Genomic DNA, 13,609 nt, shown 5'->3' on the forward strand with positions numbered 1-13,609 from the left:
GTAAAACATTGTCATGGCGCCATCTCTTTAAATTTATGCATCACATTATGTTTCATAGTGGCCACTTGCGTGTTGTATCTGTAAGGATAAACGGCATCACACCACCAACACAGAATTACAAAGGAAAATTTAACCATAAATCCCTCCTATGTGTGGGACGCAAAGACCAACTTCCTCTTTTGTCATCAATTTACTACTAATGTTAGTGCTCTGTAACAGGAAGAGATAGTGCAGCAGGGTTATGCTGGTGTATATTTCACCACACTGGCTTCACTATAGTGTGTGTAACATTTGATGTGAAGAAACAGGAAATGAAATAAAATTAGATGAATGCAGCACATAAAAACTGATACACAGTCTCTGTCTCCATCTAGTGTCCAACTGTATGTACTTCAGGACAGAAGAGCTTAAAGGAGTCATATTATACCCTATTTCTACAAGTTAATCTAGTTCCCTGGTGTCCTAATGAAATGTCTGTGACATGCTTTGGTCAAAATACCATAAGGATGAAGCACAATAGCAGTTCATAACTGTTCAATAACCCTGCCAAAACAGCCCTGTTCAGAACAGTCGGTTTTGAGTGCCTGTCTCTTTAAATGCAAATGAGACACAGGTAATCCACCCACTTCTTCCGGGAGGTGTGACGACGCCGGCACGCTCATGCTACCATGACAACAACTGAGCGTGAACCCTGGGAGAAACATGGCTGCAGGAGGAAATTTTGCTGTCCAACCTTACATGTTTGAACCAGAGTCAGACCCTGAACAAGAAGGAGCTAGCGAATAAGTTGCTCAATGTAGACTGCAACAAGACGTTTCTGAATGGTGAGTTATGATCTTTATTTTACTTTTTTCTTAAAAATGTGTATGTTTGTACGTCGGTAAATACGGTCGCTGACTAAATACGGTCGACCGCTGACCGCTCTATGTGTAACTCACTGCTTATAAAAATCTAGATATGTGTTGAGTAAACATAAGTAGCATGCTATTCCCGTTACACGAGTAAATTTCACAAGTCCGCAATGTTTTTTCGGCAGCTACGAGTGGGAATGTAGCACTTTTATTCTCAGCTACGCCATAATAATGTTAACTGTTACGTCATTATTTTGTCCGACATCTAACTCACAGTCATACACTTTTCACGTGTGTGCTAATTTTTCAACCAAGTTGTGAAACGGGGGATGTAGTGCGGGCTGGGGCGACTGTCTGCCAGCTCCGTATCCCCCATAGTTATGTCTGTTTATCCGTTTGTACTGCGTTTCAACATAATGCACTAATTCCAATTAATAACGTTACATCGTTGCACATGCTGACCAGTCGTTATTGCTAACAACATATTCAAATAAAAAAACCGTTAAACTGATATGTTCCCTTTTTCCCCTCTGGTTTAGGTGTGTACTTATGTTTAGATGCATAACAATGCCTACAGCGCCTGAGAATGTCTGCTTGTTGAATGAAAATGTAACTATTCAGTCATATTATCAGTCATCAAACGTCACTTAACCTTTCACATTTACAGGTTATAAGAAGACTAAATCAGCTTCAAAACTCACGTTCCTGCATGGCAGACCACCCTGGCCTCGTACCAGTGTGCATTCTCACTTCAGAATGCACTAAATATCTACAGAGCCTTTACGTCTGAGGGGAATAGAACAGTAAGTGTTTTTTTTTTTGCATACCGTAAAATATCAAATAATAGCCGGGCGTTTATTTGTTTGTTCCAACCACTTAACAGACCAGGCCTTTGTTTTGGACAGGCGTTTAATTGAGACCCGGCTATTATTTGGTAATATACGGTATAAATTCTGTTATTGTAATAAAAATATGAGTAATGAAATAAATTCAATTTTCCACTTTGTTACATTGCTTATTTTTCTTTTTGAAAGGCAGTTTGACAATTGTTAAAATGTTACATATCAAACACTAGAAAAGATACATTTCTGCAAAAAAATCTATTTGCAAGAACACAGTTTATTAGCAACATCTACACCTAGGTCTATGACAATCTTGCTGCTCATAAATGGTGGAAATACAAATTAGATATTGTGCAGGAATTTATGTTTTGTGCTTTTGGATACTCATCCCACTCCTACGAACCTGTCTCTTGATGATCATAATTCTTATGTCTACATGTCAAACACTGAAAGTACAGAAAACAGCTTATATAATTTTATAAATACAAGTACAGCAAACAACACACAACTATTCAAAAAGTTACTGAATGTACAAGTAGTTTTTATTGCCTGTTGTTAAACAGTAGGTAATATAAATATTTACAAAAAAATATAAGGTAAATCAAAAACTATGTCTAAATATAAATGTATAACTAAATATATCCACTCTGTTCAGCCGTTACAGATACTTGGCATATAGGAGCTTTGAGAGCTGGTGTTGGGGCTTTCTGGGCTGAAGAGTTTGTGTGGCACTGCCCAGCTGTGTGGTGCTGCGTATACGGATGGAGTTCCCCGGCACTCGAGGCATCTACGTGGGGTTCAGACCGGCCCTTGACTGAACCTTGTCACATAGTGGTCCATCACCTCCTTCTTGTCCAGCGTTTCTAACTGCGCAGAGAGTGCCTCAGGAATGGAGATCTTCAAAACGTCATCTGCGTATGAACCAGGGTCCTGAAAAACCTTCTCAAACATCAGGTCCAAGATGTCATCCACCTAATCTGCAATTAGAAAAAGTGAAATATTGTGCGTACTTTATCGTGTTTTATCGTATATTTATTAAAAACAAAACTAGAAAAAGCCATAGACACTGGTTAATTTATATTTTATTTATTTTACAAGTATTTTTTAATGTCTGTTTCATTTTTCTGTGTGATTTCAATAAAAAGGTTTAAAACTTACGAAAGGTTGGTTGCTCCTTCACTGGCTTTGCTGTGTATTCTCCTCCTTTCTTCCACTTTGGAAATGAAGCCTGAACAGTGGCTCACCAGCTGAGGTTGTTGCCTGTGGACGGTCTGTATTTTCATTGTAGTGCAGGGCTGCCAGGTATAGTCTTGGGAGGAAAAATAATACAATGCTAAATAAGAATGCGAGCACATTGTACACATTGCAAAAAATATTCAGAAAATGGTGATTTATTTTCAAATAAATAGCTGTATTTAGAAAAATGCAGGACTCATGTCCTCTGCTGATGATTAAAAAATCAATTTGATGAGGAAGAATCTGGCAAATCACAAACCCATGCAAATCCCTCATTTCACATTAGATTTTAGTACGTGAGCAAAAACGTACACATTTGCGAAGCAACTTTTCTGTGTCCGTGTCTGCATATAACTAACGTTAATCGTAGCACAGCAGGCAGGTAACCCCTGTCTCCGGCTTCAAAACTAAGTAGTGATTGCTTTACTGCAGGTAACGTTTTGGTACTCTCAGATCGGGTCTCTCATGCAAGCAGCTAACACTACACACGTAGTTACATGAATACTAACACAAAGGAAGTCTTTAGCCTCCTTTAGCACAACATGATAATAAATTAACGCAGCCCACCGTCCGTGAACAACTGAGACCATTTCATACCGTCTGCTCGGCCGTGAGCATGTGGAGGAGACGGTCTCCCATGCGTATTCACGTCGGAGAAGTTGTTCGCGGACGGTGAGCTAGCTAGCTAGCTGCTCGGCCTTGAACATGCTAGCCAGCTAGCTAGCTAGCTAGCATGTTCACGGCCGAGCAGTTGTTCACCGGCCGATTAGAAGCGATCATATATGAATATCCTAATTCATTTTCTCAATTCAGTGCCATGTTTTAAAAGACTGCTGATTAACATTACAGTGAATCATATGACCAGTAAGCCCAACGTTGCAACTTAACGTTAGTTCAGCCTCATATCTACATCGACGGTTAGCGTTAGCTCATGTGCTAAACGGCAAAGTAACACAAACGAAACTGTTTTTTAAATACTTACACGGACAGTGGGTATGGATCCATCTTCTAGGAACAATCTCGTTGCCAGTCCAGCCTTATACTGACCCTGGTTGCTGAAACAGTCCGGCGTGAAGTGACTGGCACAGTCAAAAACACTTTTGCTCACTGAAGCTGGGACGTTTCCCTGAAAAATAAAATTTAGCCACTTCGCTCTGATATCCTCTTTGGTAGGGAAGCGATGAAGGGAAACATGAGTATCCATGCATCTCATGACATAGCAGGAGTGCTTGGCTTTCGGGTTGTACATGGTAGTAGTCAGGCTGTCGTGTACGAGTGAGGCGAGAAAATGGCGGATCATCGTTCAGGTAGCCGGCGTAATGTGGGAGGAGATATCCAGCACGAGGGTGGGAGTATTCAAATCACCCGCTCTGTTACGAAACAGCGCGGGTGAAATCCAACTGGCTCCTTTAGAGACACATTTTCTGACTGCGTCCGTTTACAAAACATTGACTTAGTGGTCAAAAATCATTCTTAAGGGGTGGGGAGGCACTCCAGATATGCAAATACACACACTAAAGCAACGAAAAAGTGAGTTTTGCATAATATGTCTCCTTTAAGTTAGGTAAATTACTGTACAAATACTGTATATCCTTGCAACCCAAGTTCACTGTGTCAGTCACTATTACATGTTATTAATATAGAGCCTTTAACGGAATCCCTGAGGGTTTAAATTCTGTTGTAATGGTAGCAATAATACATCCATCCATCCATCCTTTCATCCATCCATCTTCTTCCACGTTATCCGGGCCGGGGCGCGGGTACAGCTGCCTGAGCAGGAACACCCAGACTTCCCTCTCCCCGGACACTTCCTCCAGCTCCTCCGGGAGGATCCTAAGGCGTTCCCAGGCCAGCCGAGTGACATAGGCTACGTTCACACTGCAGTTACAAGTGACCTGAATCCGATTTTTTCGCTCATATGTGACCCATATCTGATTTTCTTTTGACAGTGTGAACAGCACAAGTCGCATTGAATCTGACATTTTCTAATCAGATTCAGGCCACATTTAAATGTGGTACTGAATCGGATACGTATCGGATTTTTTTGAATGCGACCGCAATCTGAACAGCCAGGTCGCATTTAATGCGACTTTGACGTCATTCTGACCCGCGCTGCACTGTTTTGTAAATGAATGACAAATAAAGTTGATTGAAAAAAAAGTGTGCCACAGGCGGGAGCGAGCAGGAGCCACGAACATAATCAAAACAAACATGGAGGACAGCAGTGATCCTGCTCGGTGTAACCAGCCACATCCCGATCCCACCACTCCTGGCTCCGACGCCGCATCCAAATACTCCTCTGTACGGATGTTGCCGCTATTGCTCCACATAGAGCCATCATTAAAATATGAATTTTCTTTCTCCTCTTCCTCCTTCGTGATATCACCCGCTCACAAATTTGCCGGCTGTTGCCACACACTGTTTTTTAGCATTAAGCCATACAGTCCCAGTTACCGGTTGCCATTGCCATGTTCGCTTCCATAAACACCGCTGTGGCGTGATGTCATCAATGATCAACTGCGCATGCGGGTCAGTTCAGGAGCGTGAGCTGTTCACATAGCAATCCATAGACAGGCCGCATTTAAAGAGGTAATGTGAACAGCCAAACAAAAAATCGGATTTGAGCAATAAATCGGAATTGTGCATAAAGACCTGCAGTGTGAACGTAGCCATAGTCACTCCAGCGTGTCCTGGGTCAATAATACAGTGACCATTTTTTCACAAAATAGCCAATTGACAGCAATGAAAGCAGTATTGTTACAAGTAGTCAAAAGTCAAACTTAAGTAAAAGTAAAGATGTCCTGTTATAATATGAATAGCCTCATACTTGACTGAAGGTGTCAATATTAAATGCACTTATGTATCAAAAAGTAATTTTCAAGCAATCAATGTACTTGGGTACCAAAGAAGCCTACAAGCAAAAGGAAAATCAACATATACTTACATGTATGTACATAATGTACTATACCGTATTATCGACCTGGCCAATTATCATAATTTTTCAAATTATCACATTATCAGTAGTCTCTTTTTATATAACTGAAAAAAATTGAAATTCAAAGTGGAAACAGACAACCTTTGCAAGTGGAGAGCAAAAACTACCCAAAACACAGGACTAAACCCGAGTTCATTCATTCATTTTGTCTAATGGAGATGTTAAAGCAGATAAAAATGATAACCTATGTAGTATACATTTACTTTTATAATGATACATTACAGCAAAAAACTTGAAGACTGCCAGTTTACATATGTGCTACTGCTAACTAAAGTAATCAGAGAAGTATAGTGGATTAAATAGTACAATATTTGCTTCCAAAATGTTGTGGAGTGGAAGTATAAAGTAAGAGAAAATGGTAATGCTCAAGTCAAGTGCCAGTACCTTATTTGTTCTTAAGTACAGTACTTGAGTTTCACAGTCATTTCTCAAGTGTGAATTTATTTTGAGCTCACTGCAAATCTGATTTTACAGTTTTTTTCAATTACTAACACAAAAATGACATGCATAGCACAACTTTTTAAACTGACACACAGAGAGCAAAACCTCTTTTCAAGTCTCCAAAACTTTAAACACATGTTCTGCTTTACACGCATTTTGCAATTCAAAATGGCACTTTTTAAATGTACTGAACACGGTTCTCTGCCTAATACACAACAATCTGACATGAAGTCATATGTTTGCCATTTCAAAACACTGCCATTCAAAATGACACTACATTAGCTGATTGGCAGCTATATGTGCCAACTGGCCAAACAATTTTTAATTTTTACCACTTCAATCAAGGAAGTAAGCACTAGGAGACCAAAGGTGAGCACCTTTTTTTTTTTTTACAACAACAATGGAAGACGTTGCAGAGAGAGGAAGAGGGAGGGTGAGAATGAGAGGGGGCGGACAAGTGAGAGGTAGGGGTAGCGCTGGTAGATGAGCTCGTGGCCAAAGAAGACAACAACTTTCAAATGAAATCAGAGCAACCTTAGTTGCCTTTTCCTGCAATTTCCTTTTTCAGTTTACTGTTTAGTGAACATATTTTTGTTCACTCTTATGTAAATATATCTGCTGTGCATATGTTGCACTGACTTTATGAAAAATAAAAAAAACAGTATGTGTGTGTATCTGCAAATATTTCTGTGCATGTGAACAATCTGAAGATATCTCTACAATTTGAACTATTTTATTATTATGGCAAAGCATTCTAAAGATGAGAGTGCTTTTCATTATGCCCAACAGTGTGTAGTTGGTTAGACAAAAATCTGGTAATACGAATGAAGTGTGCGCCATTTGGTGCAAAAAGTTGTTTTTGATAATGCTATATGTAGTTTTGGTCGCAGTGCTTCATTTTGCAGGACACATGAGATATTTTGTAGTTTGGGTGTGTGGTTTTGTGAAATGTGTTAAGTATTTTGATGAAACCAGCCTAGTTTGCAAAATTGTGTTTTAGCAATTGGAAAATTGACACAATACCCAACTTTGAATCGCAAGGTTAGTCATCCAATCATGTATCAGTGTCATGACTCATATGTGTTACAGTTAATTTCTAACTTTGTGTTCTCAATTTGTGTGCATGCAGGTGAAAATCCATCAGAAAGTTAAAGATCAGCTAAGTCAGACAAGCTGTCAAGCCCAGGCAAAATTTTAAAAGCATCTAGCCAGTTAACCCTGCCCCCTGCACTAAGGCCTTTCTCCAAAGCCACTGCCCCCAAACAATGAATGTACACTGTCTGACAACTGCTGAATACCGTCCACAGAGTCCAAGTCCTTATGAGCAGTGGGAAGAAGAATAAATAGGTGCATCATTTTCATCATAACATCTCATTACAAGTAGCTGCCTCATGTTTCATTCATCTGTAAGTAAACACTAGCTTTGTTAGTATTCAGACATTGTATAGAAAGTGTATTTTGATGGTAACTTATTGCTGGTTTGCTAGCCAGCTATGTTTTTTCTTTCTGTTAGCCCCATTCACACTGCCCTTTCAGTGCAGGAATCATGCGCTGATTCTTGCCTTGAATCAAAACAAACCAGCTCATTACCTGTCCAGAGACACAGCTAACATGGAGTCCCTTTTTAGGCCTCTGACTTCATCAGTTGTCTCCATTGTTGAACAGCCACTCCGATACTGACTCTCCTTTCACCTCTTGAGCTATCCAACTTCTTTTTGGTTGGAGTCTTCTCCAGTTCATTTTCTTTTCTCCCTCTGTTTGGCAGTAAAACCTGCTGTAGGTACAGCTGCTAATGAAAAGTGTGTCTGTACTTTCTCTGCCATTCTTGTTTGTAAATGGTGAGCTCTGGCAGTGCTGTGAATAGTAGGGGTGGGAGTCTCTTGGCAACTCACGATTCGATTCCGATTCAGAGGTGAACAATTCGATTCTAAAACGATTCTCAATGCACCTTGACGCAACAATTCTTTTGTGTACATTTCCATGCATGAATTAAAATAATAATAACAACAATAACAATAATCAAATCTGAGTTTGCTAATCACTTCCTACTTTTGTGGTGATCATTAAAGAAAATCAGCACATGAATTAACTTCATATTTAATTCATATTTAATTATTTCAATATTTTATTAAAGAAAAAGCTTTTCTATGTCACAAATAGATTTGACTTGAACACAAATTCCTCCTGTTACAGGCAATGAGCATATCCCTGAGATAAAAACAGTATACTGTAGCCTATATAAAAATAAAACAAGCTTTCATTGCAATAATCAATGCAGCTTGCATTTCAACAAATTATTGACCTATGCATCAACTTTCAAACTAAAACATGACTACTTTTGGTTATTGATATTAAAAAAATAAACAATTTAATTTTCTTCTCTGTGTCATTAAAGAAAAAGCTGCTCTCAGTCAAAGATAAGAACAAGACTTCTCCTATCACAAAATCTTCCTGTTATGGGTAATAGGCAGCATATCCCAATGCTATGCTACTTTATGCCGCTTGCATTTCAACACATTGTGCAACAACTTTTTGCACAACGTGCAACCCGAGTTGGGTGGAAAATTTGATATCACTTGCTCAATGGTCCTCTGGTTGGAAGCAACTACAACCATGCTTCCACACGCTTGCTGTTAAAGCAGAGGGTGCCGATTGAATGTTGCACTGAGTCATCTCATGTGTTTTTGTTATGTGCGCACCATCGGCTGTCCATATGCTGCACTTCCGCAATTACGAGTTCCGCCTTTTGCATTCCGTCAACATTACGTTGTCAGTTAACATTTAGAAAATCGATTTTTGACTTTTGTAAATCGATTCAGAATCGTCCATGTCTGCGTCGCGATGCATCCAAGAATCAATTATTTCTCCCACCCCTAGTGAATAGACACGGTCACATGCAGTGAGTGATGGGCGGTATCAGCGCAGGGGGGTAGGTAAGGACCGATTGATAGACAGGTAGGCTGTCCATACAATATCTTTCAGTATCTTGCTCAAGGACACTTCTACATGCAGCTAGGGGAAGCCAGGATTCGAACCACTGACCTTACACTGTAAATAATTTTCCTGTAAAATAAAGTACAGAGCTGGCAGCAGGGACGCCAGCAGTACACCGTTATTTTTATGGTATTCATATGTAAAATGACTTTACGGTAGTAGTCTGTAAACCAGAAAAACGGTATATTTCTGTATTTCTATAATTTACAGTAAAGAGCTGGCAGCAAAGAAGCCAGTAATATACTGTAATTTTACAGTCTCCATACTGTAAAATGACTTTACAGTACTAATCTGTAAACCAGAAATACAGTATATTTCTGTATTCACACTGTTAAATTATTTCACAGTCTAATACAGAAAAAAAAATAATGGCAGCATATTTCTGTGATTTGGAAATTACAATAATATTATGTTTATGTTGTTTCTCTAACTTTTCACAGTTTACTGTAGACAGGCACAGTAGATAATACAATAACTAAATTTAGCAGTTTCCTAAAATATCATTGCAATCAATATTGATAATGAAGACAATTGCTTAAGATATGCATTATTGTTAATATTGTGCAAAATAAGCAATAAAAACTTAGAGAGAATCTAAATCAAATTCCTTTATTTCAAAGAGCAATGTCAATGTCAACATGAATACTGCTACTTTCAAAAAATTGAGAAAAAAATCAAATAAACCATGTTGGACGATTCTGAGAAGTAGTCTAGTAGCAAACATAACAGCCTAGTAGTCTCTGCTTTAGACTATGGCAATAAACTCATAGTTGACTTTTTTTTCATCTAAAACACAAGTTTCAACACTAACCAAATTTTTGCCATAAATGAGTTATCTTACCTACAGTAACTTATGCTTTACCTTGAATAACACAATGGGTCTGAGAAAAGGACCACGGCAACACATAAACATCATTAGCAATATTTGGAAAACTATACTATTAAGACTATTTAAGGAACATTAAGACCTTTTTGATTACATGAGTAAGAACATTCAGCAAACAAGCATCTTTGGCAAATTTTGGAGAAAAAAAATTGTCCACAGGCTCATGTTTTTCTTCTTAAAATAGTCCTGTGAGTTAGATTAAAATTTCCTCAAGAGTCAACTTAAAAGATTTACATTATGTAATCTGCATTGTATTCTCTGCGGTCTGTGAAAATATACTTTCATAATAACATTTTGAACATATGCAGAATTGGCAACATTTGGAAAACAAACTTGAGAACATTTTGAAAATATGCATTAAGGCCATTTTGAAACTATTATAGTACAGTAAAACATTTTGACAATATGCATCAATAATATGCATCAATAAAAACAATTAGGGATAAAACTGTAAGGTAGGCACCTGTGCCACTGCGAGCTAGACTTGCAGGTTACCTCTTAAAATTGTCCTGTGAGGTAGGCTTGTATTTTTACGTCTTAGATCTTGTGGATCCAGGAGAGATGACCATCACTTTGGTAGCCGCTGTTCCTCTCTGCAGCATTATTCCAGTGTTGTCACTGTCAAACAACAACAAACAATCATAATCATAATAATGAATAAACTATACAATTAGGAATGTACAGTATACACTCCAAGCTAATACTTATAAAGTTAATAATACCTGTTATCTTGGGGCTTAATGTGGCAATGCCAGACTGTCAAAACAAAGAGAGCGAGATTAAAGAGCTCACCGATCTATATGAAGTTCCATTCAAAGTCAAGGAGATTCTTCAGTAGCATGGCGACGTGTGTATTGACTGCAGGACTTCTTCTGGATGACCACACCTTTCTTCTTGGAGACAACCTTGCCCTTTTTGGCCTTTTTGATTTATACCAATGAAACGCCTGAAATCAAAATAGTCCAAGATCAGAGTGGGCTTGCAACAACATACTGTTGTGTACATTCTATTAAATGCAATGAATTGTTTTTTTGTCTTTCTTCATTGCACAAATAGAGTGGACTTGAATGATATAGAAGTGACATCAAATGGAATTATAATGAAGTCTATAGTCCAACAAAATACCCAGTGTGTGTGTAGGTGTGCGTGCGTGCGTGCGTGCGTGCGTCCGTGCGTGCGTGCATGCATGCGTGCGCATGTGTTGTGGCTTTAAAATGTACAATACTAATAGCATTTTATGCCAAAAGAAATACAAACACAGTAATTTAATTGTGCAGGCTGCCTCGTCTTGGTACTGAAGGTTGAATATGTAATAGATTGCAAACACAGCAGCGAGTCCCATTGCAAATGTTGGTGTGATGCCCTCAGAGATTGCAAGGCCCTTCAAGGTGATCATCCAACCTCTAATTGTGTCTTGCCCTGTTGCACCTGAAACTTCAAGTCATAGCAACATGGGAATGCATGTTACCTTGTGTAAACATTTGTAAACTCAAAATTAATGGCCGATATGATATTGTGTGTCTATCAATGAATCCAAATGAAATGTATACCAGGCAGTATCAGGCAAGGACGTAGGAAGACTGATTGTTGTCTCAACGTCAGCTGCAGTGGCAGACACCTGTAGGGAACAAATACATTATGCTTACCATAGTAAGCAGTGATGTCACTCAGTGGTTGCAAGTTGCATTGTGGATAATGTAGGCACCAGGTTTTGAAAAGAGGAATATGTGGAATAAAAAAGGCAATATTTCTGTTTCTGCTGTATTGATTTGATCATTTGCTTTTAAAACGTTCAACAGTGTCACAGTAGGGCAAGTGAAATACTTTTTAAAACCTTGCACTTTAGCCATAATGCAATTTAGCAACTGTGTGACAACATGGAGGCAATTTATCAGCTTACATGCAGCTTCCTCTGAGCCACAAAATCATTTATACTACTGTTTTCACATATGTAGTAGTACTCATGTAGCAGTAGAAAGAAAAAATAAAACTTGGTTAGGTCCTCTCCAAAGTGTGCCATTAGCAGCTGAACAACACGAAGTGCCATCTCATTATCTTCACCATTAGAGAGGATATCCTTGACATACGTTAGTAAGTTTTCCCCTTAAGTATTCTGTCATGGCTCTTCCACATTCCTCCATACTGAGTTCCAAGCTACAAAGCACACTGATGTCTGTGAGCAACTCAAAATGTGCGTATATATCCACCTTGGCGTGAAAAGAAAAAGCCATTTGCGAGATCTCGCAAAGACAATTCTCATCTTTAGCTGACAGGAACTCAAAATAATGACTGTATTTCCAGCTAGAAAACGCGCATCTCTCTCCTCCCTCCATTGTTGTTTGTGTTTGTGTCGCTGCGTGGTGTTACGCGTGAGTTGTGCTCGTGCTGAAAACGTGACTTGTGGCACACGTGACATCACTCCCCGAGACAAGAAGAAAGCAGAACTATCTATTTTTACTAAGGAAAATGACAAAAATAATGATAAGTAACTTTAATCTGATTACTGGTTTGTAAATGTTGACGTGTTAGATTACTCGTTACTGAAAAAAGTGGTCAGATACCGGCATCACTGCGCAGATAGTCTTTTTTTTAATGGGGTCTGGGGAAATTTAGAAAATTTAGAAAATTGGGCTGTTTAAAGATGCAATTTCAACATAGTTTGAGAAGGAAAGGAAGGCCAATCGTTGGGTCCTCATCGTCATATTTTAATCACAAATAAAGCTAATTTTCCCTCACTATAGGCCTACTGAGTATTTTTTATATATTACAGCCTATAATAAGACCTGCGCTGTGTGCATAGGCCATAAGAGCAGGTAGAACATTCCTTATTATAATTTCTTGGCTTCATTGACTATCTGTATCAGGCCTGCAGGGGGCTTTGTAGGTATTAAGAGACAAATATCGTCATTTAACATCGTCAATAAACCCACAAACGTAATAAAAATCTGCAGCATTTAATGTTATAAACCCACAAATGTAATACATTTTCCACAAACGTAAGAGCTGCTGCCTACTACAAACGTAACATGCTATTTTCTACACATGTAATAACTATTACGTTTGCAATGATTTATTAGTGGGGAGGTGAAAATCTTTATTGTAATAACTTCCCACAAATGTAATAATACAATGAATAATGGTCGGGGTCGTTGTTGTTTGTTTGTTTGCCTATACACCTACTAATATTACTGACCGTGGGCGCAAAATCCAGCTGCTGACTCTCCGCTGTCACACAGCGGATCCCCTGTGACCACAGTGTCAGCTGGACTTCAGAATGGCCAGAATTCAAAACTACTAGAACAGCCGTAAGCGGTCATTTGGACTGCTAGATTTAAATTCTATAATCTGTCATGTAAATACCCAA

At 38.8% G+C, this 13,609-nt stretch overlaps 2 long non-coding RNA genes across 2 annotated transcripts; one reads left to right on the forward strand and one right to left on the reverse strand.

Annotated features, from left to right (window-relative positions):
• The first annotated feature begins 412 nt into the window (after nt 1-412).
• LOC115596565 (uncharacterized) lies at nt 413-2,488 on the forward strand. Its single transcript, XR_003986923.1, has 3 exons — nt 413-824; nt 1,519-1,654; nt 2,349-2,488. It is a non-coding gene; the product is annotated as an uncharacterized LOC115596565 (long non-coding RNA).
• LOC115596564 (uncharacterized) lies at nt 1,954-4,293 on the reverse strand. The gene is made up of 3 exons (XR_003986922.1): nt 3,912-4,293; nt 2,852-3,002; nt 1,954-2,670 (listed from the first exon to the last, which is right to left on the reverse strand). It is a non-coding gene; the product is annotated as an uncharacterized LOC115596564 (long non-coding RNA).
• Between the last annotated feature and the right edge of the window lie 9,316 nt (nt 4,294-13,609).

This window comes from Sparus aurata, chromosome 15, assembly GCF_900880675.1.
Source record: "Sparus aurata chromosome 15, fSpaAur1.1, whole genome shotgun sequence".
NCBI lineage: Eukaryota > Metazoa > Chordata > Actinopteri > Spariformes > Sparidae > Sparus > Sparus aurata.